Genomic DNA, 25,647 nt, shown 5'->3' with positions numbered 1-25,647 from the left:
CTTCTCCTCAAGTGTCCCAAAACGTAGCGTCCATTCAACCAGTGCCCTGCACTTCCTCCACAACTCCTCCTGGAGTTACCTTGCAGGACATCGCTTCCCTCATGTGGGTCTCAGGTGCGTTGTCGGCTTTTCCCATGCTGCAGGGAAAGCGCAAGAGGAAAACTAAACATTCAGTGAGCGAGGTTTCTGTCACAGTTGTTGCTATCTCAGAGGTCCTCTCCCTGAAGCCTGAGGAAGAGGATACTTCGGTAGCATCTGAGGGTGAAATCTCAGATTCTGACGGTATAATTCCTCCTGCTGATACTGTAGTAGTATTTTTTAGGTTTAAGCTAGAACACCTCCATCTGTTACTTAAGGAGGTTTTAGCTACTCAGGACAACAACGACACCATGGTCGTTGTTAATCTTATGATGTACCAGATCAAGCTTCCAAGATCATTGCTAAGGAATGGGAGAGAACGGGTATCCCTTTTTTCTCCATCTCCTATATTTGGAAGAGATGTTTTCCCATAGTGGACTCTTTCAAGGAGTCTCGGCAGATGGTACCCAAGGTGGAAGGGGCAATTTCCACGCTAGCCAGGAGACCTACTATTCCCATAGAGGATAGTTGTTCCTTTAAGGATCTTATGGATAAGAGGTTAGAGGGGTTGCTCAAGATGGCAACCTATAGTTTGTATTGCTACTGTCACTTATGTAGCAGCATACTGGTTCATACGTTGTCTGGGTCTATTCGGACAGACACTCCCCTCAAAGAAATCCAGGATAAGATAAAGGCCCTTAAGTTGGTCATCTCCTTTCTTTTCAGATGCTTCCCTTCAAGTATTAAGCGGGGAGCTAAGATTTCAGACTTGCCATATTGGCTCGCAGAGCTTTATGGTTATGATTATTTTTTTCATTCCTATCTAAATTTCAAGGGAATTCTTCTACCTCTTCCTCCGAGCAGGAGGGAGGTTTTGGCTTTCAAGATTATCTGGAGCCAGATAAGAGGTAAGGTGTTCTTACACTGTGTAGGAGACATCTCCAACCTGGGAATGATAGTTCCTGTTCCGATTCAGGAACGGGGTCTGGGATTTTATTCCAATCTGTGCGTGGTTCCCAAAAAAGGAGGGAACCTTCAGGCCTATTTTAGATCTCAAGAGTCTAAATAAGTCCCTAAGAGTACCGTCCTTCAAGATGGAAACTATTCATTTCATTCTCCCTTTGGTCCAAGAGGGTCAATTTATGACAACTGTGGATTTCAAGGACACGTACTTGCATGCTCCCATTCACAGGGACCATCACAGGTTTCTAAGGTTTGGCTTTCTAGACAAAAACTTCCAATTCATGGCTCAGCCCTTCGGTCTTGCCACAGCTCCCAGAATTTTCTCAAAGGTTCGTTGTTGGAGGTACTTGGATTTAAGGGGCATTGCAGGGGAAAAAGAAGTCAGAAAATCAAAGATCTTCGATACTTGTCTAGCCCTTCAGTCCACTCCTCGGCCATCAGTGGCTCAGTGCATGGAGGTAATCGGGCTGATGGTGGCGGCAATGGACATCATCCCGTTTGCTTGGTTCCACCTCAGACCTCTGCAGTTAAACATGCCCAGGCAATGGAATGGAGATTATGTGGACCTGTCTCCCCGAATACTACCGGAGCAGGAGACAAGGGATTCTCTTCAATTGTGATTGTCTCTGGATCATCTCTCCCAGAGAACCTGCTTTCGCAGACCATCTTGGGTGATTGTGACAACAGATGCCAGCCTTCTAGGATAGGGAGCAGTCTGGGGCTCCCTAAAGGGCTCAGGGAGTTTGGACTCAGTCAGAGTCTGTTCTTCCCATAAACATTCTGGGGCTGAGAGCGATCTTTAATGCTCTTCTGACCTAGCCACAGTTAGCCTCGGTCCCGTTTATCAGGTTCCAGTCGGACAACATAACTTCAGTGGTTTACATTAATCATCAGAGAGCAACGAGGAGTTCCTTAGTGATGACAGAGGTAACCAAAATGATTCAGTGGGCGGAAGCCCACTCTTGCTATCTGTCGGCGATCCACATCCCAGGGGTGGACCACTGGGAGGCAGACTTCCTGAGCAGACAGACTTTTCATCCGGGGGAGTGGGAACTACATCCGGAAGTATTTTCCAGCCTGATTCTTCGACGGGGTCAGCCGGAATTGTATTTTCAACAGAATGCCAAACTTCCGAGGTATGGATCGAGGTCCAGGGACCCTCAGGCGGTACTGATAGATGCTCTGGCGGTACCTTGGACCTTCAGACTAGCATACCAATTTCCTCGGTTTGCTCTTCTTCCTCGGGTCATTGCTCGAATCAAGCAGGAGAGGTCCTCAGTGATCCTCATTGCACTGGCTTGGCCTCGCAGGATTTGGTATGCAGATCTGGTGGATATGTCATCTCTGCCACCTTGGAAACTTACGTTGAGGAAGAACCTTCTAATTCAAGGGCCCTTCCTTCACCCAAATCTAGTTTCTCTGAAGCTGACTGTTTGGAGATTGAACGCTTAATGTTATCCAAGCAAGGTTTTTCAGAATCGGTCATAGAGACCATGATTCAAACCTGTAACTAGAAGGATTTACCATAAGATATGGCGTAAGTATCTCTATTGGTGTGAATCCAAGGGCTACTTCTGGAGTACAGTTAGGATTCCTAGAATTTTGTCTTTTCTCCAAGAGACTTTGGAGAAAGGATTATCGACAAGTTCCCTAAAGGGTCAAATTTCTGCCATATCTATTTTGTTACACAAACGTCTGGCAGATGTTCCAGATATACAATCTTTTTGTCAGGCCTTGGTCAGGATCAGGCCTGTGTTCAAGCCAGTTACTCGTCCATGGAGTCTTAATTTAGTTCTCAAAGTTCTTCAAGGGGCTCTGTTTGAGCCTAGGCATTCCTTAGATATTAAGTTGTTATCTTGGAAAGTTTTATTTCTTGTTGCTATTTCTTCTGTTCGCAGAGTGTTAGAGCTCTCGGCTTTGCAGTACTAGTCTCCTTACCTTATTTTTCATTCAGATAAGGTAGTTTTACGTACTAGATTAGGATTTCTTCCTAAAGTTGTTTCTGATCGGAACATTAATCAGGAGATTGTTATTGCTTCCTTGTGTCCTAATCCTTCTTCTCAGAAGTAACGGCTTCTACACAATTTGGACGTGGTTCATGCCTTAAAGTTTTACCTGCAGGTGACTAGGATTTTCGTCAGTCTTCTGCTTTGTTTGTGGTTATCTCAGAAAAATGTAAGGGACAGAAAGCTACGGCTATTTCTCTTTCTTTTTTGGCTGAAGAGTATCATACGTTTTGCATATGAGACTGCTGGACAGCAGCTTCCAGAGAGAGCTACGCTCATTCCACGAGGGCTTTTGCTTCCTCATGGGAATAAACGACCCGGCAGGCATTAGGTATTAGTCAATTGCGGTTCCAAATAATAGAAGAAATAAAAACACGTAGGAGAGGGGGTGACAGGGTTGCCATGCTCAATAGGAGGGAGATGTATTGGATTAACCATTTGGATACAATGTACCCCAAGGGTCTAAACCATGAATTTGATTGGTCAGTGTTTTGGTAAGATTTATGTATATTGATGCTGATATATTGCAAATACTATCATTCATGTCAATATAAAATATGAAGTTCTTGTACTTGATTTTAACTTTTTAATAATTTTATATTGTATGTATTAATACACATGATTTATGCTTTGACTTTTGTATATAAAGTTTATATTAACATTCCCCTAGATTACGAGTTTTGCATTGTGGCTCGTAACGCTGAAAATATGGCATTTTCAGCATTACAACAGCACTGCAGCTATTACAAGCCTTGTCGATATAGGTGTACCGCACACCTTTTAGCCTGTAACACAACATCAGTACCGCACTCGTAAAAATTATGTTTTTTCATGGGAATCCCATAGCGCCAGTATTACGAGTTTTGCGGTACCGCTAAAAAGTGAGCGTTACACCATAAAACGAAAAGATCCGTACCACCATCTAAAGTCAGTAGTTATGAGTTTTACACTACAAAGCTGTAACATAAAACTCATAACTAAACTGTTACAAAGTAAACTAGACACCCATAAACTACCTATTAACCCCTAAACCGAGACCCTCCCGCATCGCAAACACTATAATAAATTTATTAACCCCTAATCTGCCGCTCCTGACATCGCCACAACTAAAAAATATTATTAACCCCTATTTCGCCGCTCCCCGACATTGTCACCACTACACTTAAGTTATTAACCCCTAAACCACTACCCTCCTGCATCGCAAACACTATTTAAATATTATTAACCCCAAATCTGCCATCCGCCGACATTGCCCCCGCTATACTAAAGTTATTAAGCCATAAACTTCCACCACTATAATAAACCTATTAACCCCTAAACCGCAAGCTCCCCCACAACGGAATATAATAAATAAAACTATTAATCCCTAAACCGAAAGCCCCCCACATTGCAATAAACCAATTTAAACTAGTAACCCCTAAACCTAACACCACCCTAACTTTATATTAAAATTACAATTTCCCTATCTTAAATTAAATTTAAACTTACCTGTCAAATTAAAAAAACTAAGTTTAAACTAAGAAACAAATATAACTATTAAACTAAAATTAAACTAACTACCAATTAAACTAAACTATACATTAAAAATATCCTAACACTACTCTAAAAATTACAAACTAGCTAATTACAAACAAATAAATACTAAATTACAAAAAATAACAAACACTAAATGCCAAAAAATAAAAAACAAGATTATCAAAAGTAAAAAAGAATTACACCTAATCTAATAGCCCTATCAAAATAAAAAAGCCCACCCAAAATAAAAAAAAAACCCTAGCCTACTTTAAACTACCAATGGCCCTTAAAAGGGCCTTTTGTGGGGCATTGCCCCAAAGATATCAGCTCTTTTACCTGTAAAAAAAACACAAAGACCCTCCCAACAGTAAAACCCACCACCTAACCAACCCCCCAAAATAAAAAACCTAATTCTAAAAAAACCTAAGCTACCCATTGCCCTGAAAAGATCTGTCAGGATATTGTCATCTTTACCTTGATCATCGTGTTGTACTATGCCTTTAAATATCTACTGATCCTCATAACATCCACCCTATTTAAGTCTCCACCCAAGCATGTCTCATTGCTTAGTATTGAAGCGTGTCTTTGATTGTATTCTGAGCCTGCTTAACTTGTTGCATATTCTACCTGCTGTGTTCCCTGTTACCCTGCACCTGGATTTCCTTTGCCGCATGTCTACCTACTCATCTACCTCTCAGAGACTTGTTCTCATTTTGTCCAACAGACTTACCCTCTCTCCCTCGGTGGAACTGGCTGCCTGCTTCTGCTCACAGGATTTACCCGCATCTCAGCTCCACACTACTACGCGGTGACGTCATCCGCCGGCTGCTCTCACGGCTCTGTCTCCCAGGCAAGTCGCCATTACCGCTCTCCCTGTGTACCAACGCTTAGGTATTACTTTTGCGGTAAGCAAAATCTTACATTGACATTTCAATCTCTGCCACAATTTTGTATTACTTTTATCTGGGAATCTTTTATTGAGCCTTTGAATTACTTCTGGTTATTTACTGCTGCCTTCCCCTATTCCGCCTGCCTCTGTTACTTATTACAGTACCCACATAGAACCATTTTATGTTTTAAAGACACTATCTGTTTTGCCTACTAGTTTTCTCTACCTACGCAACCTCTGACTTGTTTGTACATATCCCTGCTGCAGTTACTTTTCACAGTATCATTCCTGACACATGTGGTAGCCATAGGGATTATGTTCAGACGCTGCCAGCATATAAAATCATTGCAAACAGGGACTCAGGTTTAGCATTGTTGACAGTTTTCCCAAATTGTTAAACTTACTCCTTTTATTTTTTCTTTGCTAACATACCATATTTACCTTTCACTCATTCTAGCAGTTGCGGTTCAGAGATCTAAAGCTGTGTATTTTTCTTATCTTTTATTAGCTTTGCCTGACATAATACTAAGCCACTAAAATGGACCCAGCTGGAATGAACACTCATATGCAAAATCTCACTCAGAGAGTAGATCTCTTAACAGAGGCTCTCAATGCTTTAAAAATAGAAAATGATAGCATGAAAGCTTACATTAGGGATGTGGTAGACAAAAGAGTGCCCATAGTTGAACCCCAGGTCAGTACCCCAGAAAAATTTAGCGGTGACAGGTCCCAGTATAGGGATTTCAAGAATGCCTGTTTACTCATGTTCTCCCTTAAACCCCATACCTACCCCACTGACAGGGCTAGGGTACTTACAGTTATTTCTTATTTGAGAGGCGAGCCCCGTACCTGGGCCAACACTTATTTTGAGAATAATGACGATATACTTAACTCCTTAGAAAATTTCTTTATCGCCATGGGTCAGCTGTATGAGGATCCATATAAGCAGATTACTGCTGAAAACGCAATGCGAAGCTTAAAACAAAAGAAAAGAGTAGTTGAGGACTATATTGCGGAGTTCAAAAAATGGGCAAAAGACACGCAATGGAACAACCTTTCACTCAGAAATCAGTTCAGACTTGGCCTCTCAGATGGAATAAAGGATGAGTTGTCGAGATCTGAACTACCAGAGACTCTCAAGGCTTTAATGTCACTTAGCATTACTATAGATAGAAGGCTTAGAGAGAGACAGCAGGAGAGGTCCTATCATGATTACCCCCTGAAAAAACAACATGTAGCCACCACCAGCAAAAGTGTTCCTGAACCTATGGATATAGGTTTCGTAAAGGGTCCTTTATCCTCCGAGGAGAAGATCCGCAGAAGGGCAAAAAACCTTTGTATATACTGTGCCTCAGAGAACCACACCGTTAGATATTGTCCTTCCCTCCTTAAACAAAACAAGGGTAAGATGCATACACAACCCACCTGTTGTACCACTCAGGTCCAAGCACTACCTTACCTAAACCTCTCTTAGAGCTACTCTACTCCGATCCGTACATTAATCTCTCTTGGCTGGTCATCCAGGAATCCACAAGACTCTCGAACTAGTCAAAAGGGACCACTGGTGGCCACAGATGTCTACAGATGTTAAAACTCATGTTCTCTCCTGTCCTACCTGTACTGTTTCTAAGAGGGATAAACGATCTCCCTATGGTTTACTTCTGCCTTTGCCCACTCCAAAGAAACCCTGGTCCGAGATAGCTTTGGATTTCATTGTGGATTTACCAACTTCCTCCAAGAATACTACTATTCTTGTCGTTGTTGTTCTCCAAGATGTGCCATTTCATTCCTTACACTAAACTTCCTACTGCTCTGGAGACGGTACAGTTACTCATCAAAAACATTGTGAAATACCACGGACTTCCTACTTCTGTCCTCAGCGATCGTGGAAGCCAATTTTCAAGCAAACTTTGGCACCATTTCTGCAAAACATTCTCTGTTGAGAGAAAGCTAACTAGTGCTTATCACCCACAATGCAACGGCCAGACAGAAAGATGTAACCAGTGGCTGGAACAATTTCTAAGACTCTTTTGTTCTTCTCAACAACACCTCTGGTCTGATTTCCTCCATTATGCTGAATTTTGTTACAATAACACCGTTCATTCTACTACTGGTCAAACTCCATTCTTCACTAACTATGGCTTCCACCCCAATTTTCACATCCTCCCTTCCTCTACCAGTACTGTTCCTAGTATTTCCGATTTGTCAGACTCCATTTCATCCAATTTCAAGAACATTGAATCAACCATTAAAGCTTCAAAACAACTCCACAAAGAATACTATGATCGTCGAAGAACACCACCTCCTGTTTACACAAAAGGTGACCTGGTCTGGCTCTCCACTAAACATTTACGTTTAAAAACCCCCTCGAAAAAATTCTCACCTCTCTTTGTTGGACCCTACCCTATTGAACATGTTATCAACCCTAACGCTGTGCGCCTCAAACTACCTGATACCCTAAGGATTCATCCGACATTCCATGTCTCCCTCCTCAAGCCTTATAAATTTCTTAGGGATTTCTCGACTCTTACCACACATCCCCCTGTGATTGTTGATCCTGATTTGGAGTATGAAGTCCATTCAATTTTGGATTCTCGTTTGCGCAGAGGGCGTGTTGAATATCTTGTTCATTGGAAGGGTTTTAGTCATGATGATGACTCCTGGGAACCATCAAACAACATCTCTGCTCCACGCTTGCTTTCACTTTTCCATCAGAGACATCCAGATCGTCCTACGCCTTTAGCCCCTGGAGTTGCTCCTTGGAAGGGGGATTCTGCCAGGATATTGTCATCTTTACCTTGATCATCGTGTTGTACTATGCCTTTAAATATCTACTGATCCTCATAACATCCACCCTATTTAAGGCTCCACCCAAGCATGTCTCATTGCTTAGTATTGAAGCGTGTCTTTGATTGTATTCTGAGCCTGCTTAACTTGTTGCATATTCTACCTGCTGTGTTCCCTGTTACCCTGCACCTGGATTTCCTTTGCCGCATCTCTACCTACTCATCTACCTCTCAGAGACTTGTTCTCATTTTGTCCAACAGACTTACCCTCTCTCCCTCGGTGGAACTGGCTGCCTGCTTCTGCTCACAGGATTTACCCGCATCTCAGCTCCACACTACTACGCAGTGACGTCATCCGCCGGCTGCTCTCACGGCTCTGTCTCCCAGGCAAGTCGCCATTACCGCTCTCCCTGTGTACCAACGCTTAGGTGTTACTTTTGCGGTAAGCAAAATCTTACATTGACTTTTCAATCTCTGCCACAATTCTGTATTACTTTTATCTGGGAATCTTTTATTGAGCCTTTGAATTACTTCTGGTTATTTACTGCTGCCTTCCCCTACGCTCTATTCCGCCTGCCTCTGTTACTTATTACAGTACCCACATAGAACCATTTTATGTTTTAAAGACACTATCTGTTTTGCCTACTAGTTTTCTCTACCTACGCAACCTCTGACTTGTTTGTACATATCCCTGCTGCAGTTACTTTTCACAGTATCATTCCTGACACATGTGGCAGCCATAGGGATTATGTTCAGACGCTGTCAGTATATAAAATCATTGCAAACAGGGACTCAGGTTTAGCATTGTTGCCAGTTTTCCCAAATTGTTAAACTTACTCCTTTTATTTTTTCTTTGCAAACATACCATATTTACCTTTCACTCATTCTAGCAGTTGCAGTTCAGAGATCTAAAGCTGTGTATTTTTCTTCTCTTTTATTAGCTTTGCCTGACAAGATCATTTGTATGGGCATTGCCCTTAAAAGGGCATTTAGCTCTATTACTGCCCAGACCCTAAACTAAAAAATAAAACCCACCCAATAAACCCTTTTAAAAGCCTAACACTAACCCCCTGACAATTCACTAACAGTTTTTGAAGTCCCGCTTCAACAATCTTCATCCTGGCGAAGTCTTCATCCAGGCGGCCTTTTCAATCTTCATCCCGGCGGCAACGTCCTGATCTAAGCGGCAAGAAGTCTTCATGCAGACGGGATCTTCTATCTTGATCCCGGAGGCGCGGAGTGGGTCCATCCTGAAGACATCTGGCACAGAGCATCCTCTTCATACGGTTGCCGCCGTACACTGGATCTTCAATGCAAGGGACACGATTTGAGATGGCTTTCCTTGCATTCCGATTGGCTAAACATTTATTTTGAATCAGCCGATAGGAATTAGGGCTGCTAAAATCCTATTGGCTATTCAAATCAGCCAACAGGATTTAAGCAGCTCTCATTCTATTGGCTAATTCGAATTAGCAAATAGAATGAGAGCTGCTTAAATCCTGTTGGCTGATTTGTATAGTGTTAGGGGGGTTTGTATTTTTTTGGAGCTGTTTATCTCAGGGCAATGCCCTACAAAAGGCCCTTTTAAGGGCCCCCCAAAAGGCCCTTTCAACCCTTTGAGTGCTAATGATGGCTCTGAGCCGTCACAGAGTTTCCCACTTTGGTGCTAATGATGGCTCAGAGCCCTACAAAAGGCCCTTTTAAGGGCCCCCAAAAGGTCCTTTTAACCCTTTGAGTGCTAATGAGGGCTCTGAGCCGTCACAGAGTTTCCCACTTTGGTGCTAATGATGGCTCAGAGCCGTCACTAGCACTCTCCCACCTTGAGGGAGATCTGGGGGGTGCCAACCAGTCCTACCCCGGTGATCTACCTGGGTAGGTAGCCGGGGCATCACATTTTGCGGGGTGACGTCACACGCAATGACGTGATGACGTCACCGCGCAACTTTATTAACAATTTGTCAATACAAAGTATAGGGAAAGGGGGCATGCTGCTTAGAAGCCTGTATCTCAGGCATCTAAGCAGCTACAGACCCACCATTGGAGAGGTAATCACCTAACCTTTCCAATGGTGTAAGTCTTGGGGATCTGGAATTTTTTTAAAAAAAGTTAAAACATTTTTGGGGTGTTTTTTTAAAAGGGTATTAGAATAGGAATAATCTTAATTTTTTTTGGATAATTTCGTTTGTTTTTGTAATGGTAGTTTTTTTTATTTTTTGTAATGGCAGGTTTTTAATTTTTTGTGATTTTAGAATTTTTTTTTTGTAATGTTAGGTTTTAGTGTAAGGTAGCTTAGGTTTTATTTCACAGGTAAGTTTGTATTTATTTTAACTAGGTAGTTAGTAAATAGTTAATAACTATTTACTAACTAGTCTACCTAGTTAAAATAAATACAAACTTACCTGTGAAATAAAAATAAAATTAATTATATTGTAGCTAGCTTAGGTTTTATTTCACAGGTAAGTATGTATTTAGTTTTAAATAGGTATTATTTAGTTAATAGTAACTTTAATTTAGATCTAATTTCATTATGTTAAAGTTAGGGGGTGTTAGGGTTAGGTTTAGGGGTTAATATAGTTTAATTTGGGTTGTTGTGATGTGGGGGGCTGGCGGTTTAGGGGTTAATAGGTATTATTTAGTTAATAATTGTAAGTTTAATTTAGATCTATTTTAATTATGTTAAAGTTAAGCGGTGTTAGGGTTAGGGTTACGTTAGGGTGAGGTGTTAATAGTTTAATTTAGGTTGTTGCGATGTGGGGGGCTGGTGGTTTAGGGGTTAATAGTTTTATTTAGTGGTAGTGATGTGGGAGGCCAGAGGTTTAGGGGTTAATAGCTTTATTTAGGTGGCGGCGATATCGGGAGCAGCAGATAAGGGGATAATAACTGTAGGCAGGTGTCAACGTTGTCAGGGTCAGCAGATTAGGGGTGTTTAGACTCAGGGTTTATGGTAGGGTGTTTGGTTTAAACTGTCTTTTATTTTCCCCATAGACATCAATGGGGCTGCGTTACGGAGCTTTTGTTTCCGCGATCGCAGGTGTTAGACTTTTTTTTGTCGGCTCTCCCCATTGATGTCTATAGGGAAAGCGTGCATGAGCACGTCAAACACAATGCTTGTTTTGGGAGCGGTATGGAGCTTAAAATCTCCATATCGCCCGCACAAGCAGTGTTTTTTTAAACTTGTAATGGCAGCGCTATAGGGAATTAAATAACGCACATTTTGTGGCGTTCTTTACTTTCCCTATAGCGCTCAAAACTCGTAATCTAGGTGATTGCAAAAACTCATTTCAGGGAGGTAACCCGCCCCCATGCCCAAATTCAGAATTCCTCAGTGCTCTGATTATGAAATATTTGAAAATGTTATCACAAAAAGTATGTGAAAAAAAAGATACCCATCTAAATAAAAAGACAAGATGAACCTTGCATGTATAAATAAATATATATAAATAAGGTATATATATATATAACCATTTTATAGCTATAAAGTATGGGAGTCTGCCCAATATATAGAGTATGGGAGTCTGCACAATATATAGAGTATGGAATATTAACACAAAAGAGGAGAAATATGTAAGAAAAATGTTCCTATCCTCTCAAAGTATGCACATACAGCACTCTGGGCCCTGACTATAGGGCAATGAAATTCCAAAACAGGATTTATAAAATATAACTTTTATTAATAACTAATTAAAACCCAAAACAATTGGTACATAACACACACATTAAAAACGTCACAGATACTAGTTAACACTATCGATGCATAGTAGAAAAATCTTTGATAACTCCATACAGTATAAGGGGTGCTAATATAACGAGCGGATTGATTATGTATCCATCTGCTACTAATAAATCAATAACTGGACGTAACTGAAGCTGTACATAATCTCACTGAGAGACTCTGATGACCATATCGTATTACTGTTGATATTTACTAGTACGCTGTACCATCCTGAATCCACTTAACTATTCAACCTCTGATCAGGAGGTATTGACACTTTTTATACAACAGTAGCAGGGATTTTATTAGAAGAAGGAGCGGGGGTCTATACAGAGAACAGATACACCTTACATCCCTTTGCCGTAACTAAATCACTGACTATTACATTATAGCTTTATACAGTTTATACGATACGTATTTACATAGAATATTCAGACTATTGTTGCAATATAATACAACTGATTTCTAAGCCTGATGTAGCAACAGAGAACTACACATGGATTTAACGTTAAAGGATGCTAACAATGATAAGTGTCCTATAAGTTACATTTGCGCATCAGTAACCACATAGATCCACGTATAGTTGTGGGAATTGTTGTATTCTGAATAGACACAGAACTATAACGGTCATTGAATACAGCCCTCTAGTAAAAACCCGACCTAGAGTTAACTTATGATCTTTTGTTATGATAAGTGACAGTAAATACTACCAATTTTATGCAATTCACTACTGAACAAATAAAATCAAGTCAGAATAACCGAACATTGATTCCCTACGATTAACTTTGACTGAGTTCAGGTTGTCACCAGGAGCTTCACGAATAGGAAAGAATTATTACTGATGAAACAGTCTTGCTATATAACACATAGGTTATTTTTGGAACATTTAATAATAAACCTTTCACCTTGTGTATAAATCCATATGATACTAGATGTAGGTATATACATTACGCCTTGGATCCATACATTTACTTTATTATCGTTGGGTTCCTATCTCCTAGTGTGAAAATAGCAGCCTCACGGTCAGCGACCATTTTTTATATAAGTGGGCAATATTTTGAGTATAGAGACTTTGAGTGACACTCTGTGAGCATACACTTATATATCACACTACAGTGGTCCATGCAGATACCCAGATTCTTAGAGAGCCACGTTAATTCTTAGAGAGCCACGTTATTACCAATTTGAGGGATATCATTCATATTATTTAGAGGCTGGACAAGCTTATATTATTATCCCTCTATTTTTCTACTATATATCGATAGTGTTAACCAGTATCTGTGACGTTTTTAATGTGTGTGTTATGTACCATTTTTTTTGTTTTTTAATTAGTTATTAATAAAAGTTATATTTAATAAATCCTGTTTTGGAATTGTATTGCCCTATAGTCAGGGCCCAGAGTGCTGTATGTGCATACTTTGAGAGGATAGGCACAATTTTTCTTACATGTTTCTCCTCTTTTGTGTTAATATTACTTATTGATGCACTAGCACCATTTTCTCTTAAACTATTGGGGGACTCAGTACTATATACCCCCTCACATTTGTTATTTATAGAGAAAAAGCCAGAGTAGTGCCATTGTTCTTGGTTTGTTACATATAGAGTATGGGAGTCTGCACAATATAAAGTATGGAAGTCTGCATTGCGAGTCTGCCCAATATATAGAGTATGGAAGTCTGCCCAATATATAGAGTATGGGAGTCTGCCCAATATAGAGTATGGGAGTCTGCCCAATATAGAGTATGGGAGTCTGCACAATATAAAGTATGGGCGTCTGCACAATATAAAGTAGGGAAGTCTGCATTGCGAGTCTGCACAATATAGAGTATTAAAGTCTGCACAATATAGAGTATGGGAGTCTGCACAATATATAGAGTATGGGAGTCTGCACAATATATAGCGTTTGGGAGTCTGCACAATATATAGAGTTTGGGAGTCTGCACAATATATAGAGTAAGGAAGTCTGCACAATATATAGAGTATGGGAGTCTGCACAATATATAGAGTAAGGAAGTCTGCACAATATATAGAGTATGGGAGTCTGCACAATATATAGAGTAAGGAAGTCTGCACAATATATAGAGTATGGGAGTCTGCACAATATATAGAGTAAGGAAGTCTGCACAATATATAGAGTATGGGAGTCTGCACAATAAAGAGTATGGGAGTATGCCCAATATATAGAGTATGGGAGTATGCCTAATATATAGAGTATGGTAGTCTGCCCAATATAGAGTATGTGAGTCTGCCCAATATAGAGTATGGGAGTCTGCCCAATATAGAGTATGGGAGTCTGCCCAATATAGAGTATGGGAGTCTGCACAATATAAAGTATGGAAGTCTGCATTGTGAGTCTGCACAATATAGAGTATTAAAGTCTGCACAATATAGAGTATGGAAGTCTGCATAATATATAGAGTATGGGAGTCTGCACAATATATAGCGTTTGGGAGTCTGCACAATATATAGAGTTTGGGAATCTGCACAATATATAGAGTATGGAAGTCTGCACAATATATAGAGTATGGGAGTCTGCATAATAAAGAGTATGGAAGTCTGCACAATATATAGAGTATGTTAGTCTGCACAATATATAGAGTATGGGAGTCTGCATAATATATAGAGTATGGGAGTCTGCACAATATATAGAGTATGGGAGTCTGCCCAATATATAGACTATGGGAGTCTGCCCAATATAGAGTTTGGGAGTCTACCCTATATAGAGTTTGGGAGTCTGCACAATATAAAGTATGGGAGTCTGCACAATATAAAGTAGGGAAGTCTGCATTTCGAGTCTGCACAATATTGAGTATTAAAGTCTGCACAATATAGAGTATGGAAGTCTGCATAATATATAGAGTATGGGAGTCTGCACAATATATAGCATTTGGGAGTCTGCACAATATATAGAGTTTGGGAGTCTGCACAATATATAGAGTATGGAAGTCTGCACAATATATAGAGTATGGGAGTCTGCACAATAAAGAGTATGGAAGTCTGCACAATATATAGAGTATGTTAGTCTGCACAATATATAGAGTATGGGAGTCTGCATAATATATAGAGTATGGGAGTCTGCACAATAAAGAGTATGGAAGTCTGCACAATATATAGAGTATGGGAGTCTGCCCAATTTATAGAGTATGGGAGTCTGCCCAATATAGAGTATGGGAGTCTACCCTATATAGAGTTTGGGAGTCTGCACAATATAAAGTATGGGAGTCTGCACAATATAAAGTAGGGAAGTCTGCATTGTGAGTCTGCACAATATAGATTATGGAAGTCTGCACAAGATATAGAGTATGTGAGTCTGCACAATATATAGAGTATGGGAGTCTGCATAATATATAGATTATGGGAGTCTGCACAATATATATCGTTTGGGAGTCTGCACAATATATAGCGTTTGGGAGTCTGCACAACAAAGAGTATGGAAGTCTGCACAATATATAGAGTATGGGAGTCTGCACAATAAAGAGTATGGAAGTCTGCACAATATCTAGAGTATGTTAGTCTGCACAATATATAGAGTATGGGAGTCTGCACAACTCACATATTTCAGGTCTGCTATTGCTCGCACCGCACTAGAGATCAGGAAGGGGGAGAAAAGTCCAGAGAGGAACGCAGTAACTATTTACATTGAGCTATAATGGAACAGTGACACCTACAGGTAGAAATGAAATGAAATTCCATGAGAGTTGGGATGTCTGGAATACTAATAAAGGTCTTTTTTACTTGAGGAGCAAGAGGACTTTGTTACTTTTTATAAAAGTGATTAGAACATGTCTTAAGATATCCTAGAGTGTCACCTCTGATCAACCTCAAATTAGTGTCGTGATGGGGTCATCTTTGACTCATAAAAATTACTCTCCTAAAAGGTGAATTGAAGCTGGTATCTTGTTCACCAGATGCAAATAATAAAAATCATTCTTCCCAAAAAATTGACTTTTTTTGATAGTTCTAATAAGAAGTTGTAAATAGCATGGAAATATAGTCAAAAGGTAATTTTGTTTAAAAGTTAACCGAAGAATTTCTACACAGTTTTCTCCCTTTAACTGTGTATTCATTTGCACCCAGCAATGGTCCTATACAGACACCAGGTATGCTTGTGATTAATCAGTATCTTCCCATAAGGCTTCTTTCTTAATTTCAGTCATCAATTTATTTTGTATTTGCACTGAAGATCGCACAAAACAATGCTTTCCAATTGAGATACTATTTCAGAGCAAAACAAAATTATTTTCTTGTAGTAATATATTTTATTGGGCCAGCAAGTGCGTATATGCAATTTGTCTTACTTTACTGATATACAAGCAGGAAAAGCATATTTATTTATTTTTAAAGCTCTGTGCTCTTCAATACAAAACAGAACAATACAAAACAACCTGAAAAATGAACTCAATTTATTTCTTATTACTTCACTACATCAGGTAGAGTAAAGTTTTAAACCTGCAGGAATAATAAATCATTAAAAATTATAGTCATATTTCAAATTTACACAAAATTACTAAGTCAGGCATGAACAGCTAGACATATCTTTACGATAATTCAATAAAATACATCACACTAAAATGAAGAAGATATCTGATTGTTTTTCATTTGCAATAGACAACAGGCTGTTTTATTTTTTAAAGGGGCATGAATGTAGTATGTTACATTTCTTAAATCTCTTCCAGTAATTAATTAAGGGCCAGATTACAAGTTGATCACAAAATATTGCTTCTGTGAAAGCGATATTTGTGCTTAACTGAGTAATACCAGCGCACGCAAATGGTATTACAAGTGAGGTGCAACTTCGCATTCGCATTGCACAGAAGCATTGCGCTCACTAGAGCGCGCTTCCATAAGCTCCAATAGGAGCCTCGTTCTCATGCCGTCAGACATGGCATGAGAACTAGCGCAGCGAAAGGGGTATGTCGCGTAGCGATGGGCAGCAGATTGTAAATATATATGTATATGGATATATACATATATATTTATGTGTTTATATGTGTATATACACGATTTAACACATAAATATATATGTATATACCGTAAGCATATACATATTTATCTACTGATAGCACAAATCCCCCATAGACCTCAATGTAAAGGCACTTTTCAGTGCGTTTTTTTTTTCTAACACCCGCCACTTTTAACCCCCTATAATTAGCAGTTCTATTTTTAGAAACTAAAGATGCTTATTTATTTTTTTATTATTTATACGACAAGCTTGGGGTAGCAATAACCAGCCATTTGTAATGGCTGGTTATTTATCGTGCGCCTGTAAACAGGTAATAAATTAGCAATAATCTAGCCCAAAATGTGTTACCCCAAACAACATAATTTATGTAAGAACTTACCTGATAAATTCATTTCTTTCATATTAGCAAGAGTCCATGAGCTAGTGACGTATGGGATATACATTCCTACCAGGAGGGGCAAAGTTTCCCAAACCTCAAAATGCCTATAAATACACCCCTCACCACACCCACAAATCAGTTTAACGAATAGCCAAGAAGTGGGGTGATAAGAAAAAAGTGCAAAGCATAAATATAAGGAATTGGAATAATTGTGCTTTATATAAAAAAATCATAACCACCACAAAAAAGGGTGGGCCTCATGGACTCTTGCTAATATGAAAGAAATGAATTTATCAGGTAAGTTCTTACATAAATTATGTTTTCTTTCATGTAATTAGCAAGAGTCCATGAGCTAGTGACGTATGGGATAATGACTACCCAAGATGTGGATCTTCCACGCAAGAGTCACTAGAGAGGGAGGGATAAAATAAAGACAGCCAATTCCGCTGAAAAAAAACCACACCCAAAAATAAAGTTTAAATCTTATAAAGAAAAAAACTGAAAATATAAGCAGAAGATTCAAACTGAAACAGCTGCCTGAAGTACTTTTCTACCAAAGACAGCTTCAGAAGAAGAAAACACATCAAAATGGTAGAATTTAGTAAAAGTATGCAAAGAAGACCAAGTTGCTGCTTTGCAAATCTGATCAACCGAAGCTTCATTCCTAAACACCTAGGAAGTAGAAACTGACCTAGTAGAATGAGCTGTAATCCTTTGAGGCGGAGTTTTACCCAACTCGACATAAGCATGATGAATTAAAGATTTCAACCAAGATGCCAAAGAAATGGCAGAGGCCTTCTGACCTTTCCTAGAACCGGAAAAGATAACAAATAGACTAGATATTTCAAAGCTCTAACTACATCCAAAGAATGCAATGATTTCTCCTTAGAATTCTTAGGATTAGGACATAATGAAGGAACCACAATTTCTCTACTAATGTTGTTGGAATTCACAACCTTAGGTAAAAATTTAAAAGAAGTTCGCAACACCACCTTATCCTGGTGAAAAATCAGAAAAGGAGACTCACAAGAAAGAGCAGATAATTCAGAAACTCTTCTGGCAGAAGAGATGGCCAAAAGGAACAAAACTTTCCAAGAAAGTAATTTAATGTCCAATGAATGCATAGGTTCAAACGGAGGAGCTTGAAGAGCCCTCAGAACCAAATTCAAACTCCAAGGAGGAGAAATTGACTTAATGACAGGTTTAATACGAACCAAAGCTTGTACAAAACAATGAATATCAGGAAGATTAGCAATCTTTCTGTGAAAAAGAACAGAAAGAGCAGAGATTTGTCCTTTCAAGGAACTTGCAGACAAACCTTTATCCAAACCATCCTGAAGAAACTGTAAAAATCTCGGAATTCTAAAAGAATGCCAGGAAAAATGATGAGAAAGACACCAAGAAATATAAGTCTTCCAGACTCTATAATATATCTCCCTAGATACAGATTTACGAACCTGTAACATAGTATTAATCACAGAGTCAGAGAAACCTCTAAGAATCAAGCGTTCAATCTCCATACCTTTAAATTTAAGGATTTGAGATCCTGATGGAAAAAAAGGACCTTGCGACAGAAGGTCTGGCCTTAACGGAAGAGTCCACGGTTGGCAAGAGGCCATCCGGACAAGATCCGCATACCAAAAACTGTGAGGCCATGCTGGAGCTACCAGCAGAACAAACGAGCATTCCTTCAGAATTTTGGAGATTACTCTTGGAAGAAGAACTAGAGGCGGAAAGATATAGACAGGATGATAATTCCAAGGAAGTGACAATGCATCCACTGCTACCGCTTGAGGATCCCTGGATCTGGACAGATACCTGGGAAGTTTCTTGTTTAGATGAGAGGCCATCAAATCTATTTCTGGAAGTCCCCACATTTGAACAATCTGAAGAAATACTTCTGGGTGAAGAGACCATTCACCCGGATGTAACGTTTGGCGACTGAGATAATCCGCTTCCCAATTGTCTATACCTGGGATAAGAACCGCAGAAACTAGACAGGAGCTGGATTCCGCCCATACCAGAATTCGAGATACTTCTTTCATAGCCAGAGGACTGTGAGTCCCTCCTTGATGATTGATGTATGCCACAGTTGTGACATTGTCTGTCTGAAAACAAATGAACGATTCTCTCTTTAAAAGAGGCCAAGACTGAAGAGCTCTGAAAATTGCACGGAGTTCCAAAATATTGATCGGTAATCTCACCTCCTGAGATTCCCAAACCCCTTGTGCTGTCAGAGACCCCCACACAGCTCTCCAACCTGTAAGGCTTGCATCTGTTGAAATTACAGACCAGGTCGGAAGAACAAAAGAAGCCCCCTGAACTAAACGATGGTGATCTGTCCATCACGTCTGAGAGTGTCGTACAATCGGTTTTAAAGATATTAATTGAGATATCTTTGTGTAATCCCTGCACCACTGGTTCAGCATACAGAGCTGAAGAGGCCGCATGTGAAAACGAGCAAAGGGCATCGCGTCCGATGCAGCAATCATAAGACCTAGAATTTCCATGCATAAGGCTACCGAAGGGAATGATTGTGACTGAAGGTTTCGACAAGCTGATATAAATTTTAGACGTCTCTTGTCTGTCAAAGATAGAGTCATGGACACTGAATCTATCTGAAAACCTAAAAAGGTTACCTGTGTCTGAGGAATCAATGAACTTTTTGGTAAATTGATCCTCCAACCATGATGTTGAAGAAACAACACAAGTCGATTCGTATGAGATTCTGCTAAATGTGAAGACTGAGCAAGTACCAAGATATCGTCCAAATAAGGAAATACCACAATACCCTGTTCTCTGATTACAGACAGAAGGGCACCGAGAACCTTCGTAAAAATTCTTGGAGCTGTAGCTAGGCCAAACGGCAGAGCCACAAACTGGTAATGCTTGTCTAGGAAAGAGAATCTCAGAAACTGATAGTGATCTGGATGAATCGGAATATGCAGATATGCATCCTGTAAATCTATTGTAGACATATAATGCCCTTGCTGAACAAAAGGCAGGATAGTCCTTACAGTTACCATTTTGAATGTTGGTATCCTTACATAACGATTCAATATTTTTAGATCCAGAACTGGTCTGAAGGAATTTTCCTTCTTTGGTACAATGAAGAGATTTGAATAAAACCCCAGTCCCTGTTCCAGAACTGGAACTGGCATAATTACTCCAGTCAACTCTAGAGCTGAAACACATTTCAGAAATGCTTGAGCCTTCGCTGGGTTTACTGGGACACGGGAAAGAAAAAATCTCTTTGCAGGAGGCCTTATCTTGAAGCCAATTCTGTACCCTTCTGAAACAATGTTCTGAATCCAAAGATTGTGAACGGAATTGATCCAAATTTCTTTGAAAAAACGTAATCTGCCCCCTACCAGCTGAGCTGGAATGAGGGCCGCACCTTCATGTGGACTTAGGAGCTGGCTTTGATTTTCTAAAAGGCTTGGATTTATTCCAGACTGGAGATGGTTTCCAAACTGATACCGCTCCTGAGGATGAAGGATCAGGTTTTTGTTCCTTGTTGTGACGAAAGGAACGAAAACGATTATTACCCTGGAAAGAAAGGGAAAGCAGAGTAGACTTAGAAGACATATCAGCATACCAAGTTTTAAGCCATAAAGCTCTTCTAGCTAAAATAGCTAGCGACATATACCTGACATCAACTCTAATGATATCAAAGATGGCATCACAAATAAAATTATTAGCATGTTGAAGAAGAAGAATAATGCTATGAGAATTATGATCTGTTACTTGATGCTCTAAAGCTTCTAACCAAAAAGATGAAGCTGCAGCAACATCCGCTAAAGATATAGCAGGTCTCAGTGACGTGCAGTGAGGTCAGAGGCAGGTGAGGCACTGGCTAGGATATGCCTTCATTCTTTAGATATCCTTTGTTGAAGAAATAGCAATGTACATGGGTGAGCCAATCACATGAGCTATCTATTGTGCAGCCACCAATCAGCAGCTACTGAGCATATTTAGATATGATTTTCAACAAAGCATATCAAGAGAATGAAGGAAATTAGATGTTAGATGTAAATTGGACAGAGGGAGTGGGAGAGACAAGGAGAGAGAGATAGACAGAGAGACAGAGGGGGAGAGAGAGACAAAGAGAGACAGAGGGTAGAGAGACAGAGAAAGAGACCATGGGGGAGAATGAGACACATAAGGATAGAGACAGAGGGGGTGGGAAAGACAGGGAGAGAGAGATGGATAGAGAGATAGAGAGAGAGAGAGAGAGAGAGAAGAGCGAGAGACACAGAGGGGGAGAGAGAAAGAGAGACACAGAGGGGAGAGAGACAGAGGGGGTGGGAGAAAGGGAGAGACAGAGGGGGAGGGAGAAAGGGAGAGACAGAGGGGGAGGGAGAGAGAGAGAGGGGGGAGGGAGAGGAGAGAGGCAGAGGAGAGAGAGAGAGACAGGGGGGAGAGAGAGACAGAGGGGAGAGAGAGAGAGACAGAGGAGAGAGAGAGAGAGAGACAGACAGAGGGGGGAGAGAGAGAGAGAGAGAGAGAGAGACAGGGGGGAGAGAGAGGGACAGAGGGGAGAGAGAGAGACAGAGGGGGGAGAGAGACAGAGGGGGGGGGGGAGAGAGACAGAGAGGAGAGAGAGGGGGAGAGGTAGAGGGGGAGGGATAGGGATAGAGAGACAGAGGGGGATGGAGAAAGGGAGAGACAGAAGGGAGAGAGAGAGAGAGAGAGAGAGGGGAGAGAGGGAGAGAGAGATGGAAAAGAGAGACAGAGGGGATGGAGAAAGGGAGAGACAGAAGGGGGAGAGAGAGGGGAGAGAGAGTGAGAAAGAGAGAGAGAGAGATACAGATGGGAGAGAGAGACAGAGGGGGATGGAGAAAGGGAGAGACAGAAGGGAGAGAGAGAGGGGAGAGAGAGTGAGAAAGAGAGAGAGAGGAGAGAGAGACAGAGGGGGAGGGATAAAGAGACAGAGGGGGAGAGAGAGACAGAGGGGGAGAGAGAGACAGAGGGGGAGAGAGAGACAGAGGAGAGAGAGAGGGGAGAGAGAGAGAGATGGGAGTGAGAGAGACAGAGGGGGATGGAGAAAGGGAGAGAGACAGAAGGGAGAGAGAGGGGAGAGAGAGAGAGACAGATGGGAGAGACAGAGGGGGATGGAGAAAGGGAGAGACAGAAGGGAGAGAGAGAGAGAGAGAGGAGAGAGAGAGAGACACAGAGGAGGAGGGATAAAGAGACAGAGGGGGAGGGATAAAGAGACAGAGGGGGAGGGATAGAGAGACAGAGGGGGAGAGAGGGAGATGCGGTGAGAGAGAGAGACAGAGGGGTAGGGATAGAGAGACAGAGGGGGAGGGATAGATAGATAGATAGAGGGGAGAGAGAGAGAGAAGAGAGACAGAGGGGAGAGAGGGGTAGAGGGAGAAAGAGAGACACAGAGGGGAGAGAGAGAGACAGAGGGGAGAGAGACAGGGGGGAGAGAGGCAGAGGGGAGAGAGAGAGAGAGAGAGAGAGAGGGGGGAGAGAGAGAGAGACAGAGGGGAGAGAGAGACAGAGGGGAGAGAGAGACAGAGGGGAAGAGAGAGAAAGAGAGAGACAGAGAGGAGAGAGAGGGGAGAGGGAGAGAGAGGAGAGAGAGAGACAGAGGGGGAGAGAGAGAGAAAGAGACACAGAGGGGAGAGAGACAGACAGACAGAGGGGAGACAGAGGGGGAGGGAGAAAGGGAGAGACAGGGGGAGGGAGAGAGAGAGAGAGACAGAGGGGAGAGAGAGAGAGACAGAGGGGAGAGAAAGAGAGACAGAGGAGAGAGGGGAGAAAGAGCGACAGAGGGGGATGGAGAAATGGAGAGACAGAACTGACAATACTTTGTTTAGCTGCCATTTTATGCTTAGAATTAGTTGGTTAATTTTTATGAAAGCTGCATTAAAAAAAATAAAAACTTCAATCCCTTTCCTTGCCCTCTAATGTGTTTTAGCACCTTCTAGGTTGCTGTATGCTCAGTCAAATATGAGTATTTTATCAGACATGGAGAACTGAACTGATGGGTACAATAAATATAAGATATATCATAATCAGCAGCATACCACATTATGAACATTTGAACAAAAAAAAAGTTTAACCCTTTGGTTGCTAGAGAGGCCAAGATGTTACTAAACTGCAGCACCTATATTTTTTTCTGCACTACCTACTTCACTGACAATAATACTTTGTTTAGCTGTTTGTTTAGCTGGTCCTTCCTTACCTGAGAACAAGAAGAATCCGGTCGGGTCGTCGTCACACACTGTCACAACAGAACAAGAGAAGACAGGAGAAAAGAGACGACTGTAACTGACTCCTCTGGCTGACTACACCGGGTCCACCACCCACGTGGCACCGGCTCCGCTCCTGGCTCCGTTGTCCTCTGCTCCGGCTCCTCCTGAGTCTGAGTCAGACTCCAGTCCTCAGTCTCTCCTCCAGGCAGTGGGCAGGGCACAGGCACTGGCAGCAACTCCTCCTGGTCCACACTAGTCCAGGCAGACAGCCACAACAAGAGTAGGCACTACTAGGCAGCAGTGGTCGGGCACGCACGCACGCAGAGAGACTCTCTCAGCAGCTCCCTCCACTACTGAGTCTTCCCGACAGCGATCTGTCAACGCGCAACGTCAAATGGTCACATGGCCCACACCTGTCAATCAGCAGCCCAGCAGGCACGCCTCCCCGCAGTGCTGCTGAAGCTGTGATTGGCTGAAGTGACCTAGCTCATCATGGAGGCGGTTTTGAGAACCGCCTCCATTGGAGCTTGTATCAGGGCCATGAAGAGTCACCAGTGGGTGGCGCAGCTCCAGATCCATGTTGCGCAATTAATGGAGGGCAGCGGACCGGCTCACTGCCTCCTAATTGCGCAACAATGGAATATGGATCGTGAATATTTTCCACAGCGCATGCGCAAAGCGCAGCAACGTAATGAGTGTCGCCATGGGGGTGGGGGGGTACCATTGGGGCGAGGCCAAAATATTAGTGAAGTATTAATGAAGTAATAAACACTTTTTATTTTTTAATAAATATGAATTAAAATCTTTTTTCCCTCATTGGACAGGGGCGGCACTGCCTCCCCTGCCTCTTATTACTGCACGTCACTGGCAGGTCTAAGAAGATTACCTGAACACAAGTAAGCTTTTCTTAGAAAGGATTCAATTTTCCTATCTAAAGGATCCTTAAAGGAAGTACCATCTGCCGTAGGAATAGTAGTACGCTTAACAAGAGTAGAGACAGCCCCATATCAACCTTAGGGATTTTGTCCCAAAACTCTAATCTGTCAGATGGCACAGGATATAATTGCTTAAAACGTTTAGAAGGAGTAAATGAATTACCCAAATTATTCCATTCCCTGGAAATTACTTCAGAAATAGCACTAGGGACAGGAAAAACTTCTGGAATAACTACAGGAGATTTAAAAACCTTATCTAAACGTTTAGATTTAGTATCAAGAGGACCAGAATCTTCAATTTCTAATGCAATTAGGACTTCTTTAAGTAAAGAACGAATAAATTCCATTTTAAATAAATATGAAGATTTATCAGCATCAACCTCTGAGACAGAATCCTCTGAACCAGAAGAACCATTATCAGAATCAGAATGATGATGTTCATTTAAAAATTCATCTGAAAAATGAGAAGTTTTAAAAAAAAAATACGTTTACTAGAAGGAGGAATAACAGACATAGCCTTCTTAATGGTTTTAGAAACAAAATCTCTTATGTTATCAGGAACACTCTGAGTATTAGATGTTGACAGAACAGCAACAGGTAATGTAACAGTACTAAAGGAAATATTATCTGCATTAACAAGTTTGTCATGACAAACAGTACAAACAACAGCTGGAGGAACAGATACCATAAGTTTACAGCAGATACACTTAGCTTTGGTAGCTCCAGCCCCAGGCAGCGATTTTCCAGAAGTATCTTCTGACTCAGTTTCAACGTGGGACATCTTGCAATATGTAATAGAAAAAACAACATATAAAGCAAAATTGATCAAATTCCTTAAATGACAGTTTCAGGAATGGGAAAAAATGCCAGTGAACAAGCTTCTAGCAACCAGAAGCAATAAAAAATGAGACTTAAATAATGTGGAGACAATAGTGACGCCCATATTTTTTTAGCGCCAAAAATGACGCCCACATTATTTGGCGCCAAAAATGATGCCACATCCGGAACGCCGACACTTTTGGCGCAAAAGAACGTCAAAAATGACGCAACTTCCGGCGACACGTATGACGCCGGAAACAGAAAAAAAAGTCCGCGCCAAGAATGACGCAATAAAATGAAGCATTTTCAGCCCCCGCGAGCCTAACAGCCCACAGGGAAAAAATCAAATTTTTAAGGTAAGAAAAAAATGATTTATTCATATGCATTATCCCAAAT

This window comes from Bombina bombina, chromosome 5 (genome assembly GCF_027579735.1).
Source record: "Bombina bombina isolate aBomBom1 chromosome 5, aBomBom1.pri, whole genome shotgun sequence".
Lineage (NCBI taxonomy): Eukaryota > Metazoa > Chordata > Amphibia > Anura > Bombinatoridae > Bombina > Bombina bombina.
The sequence above is the reverse complement of the archived record's forward strand: the minus strand, read 5'-3'. Positions refer to the sequence as shown.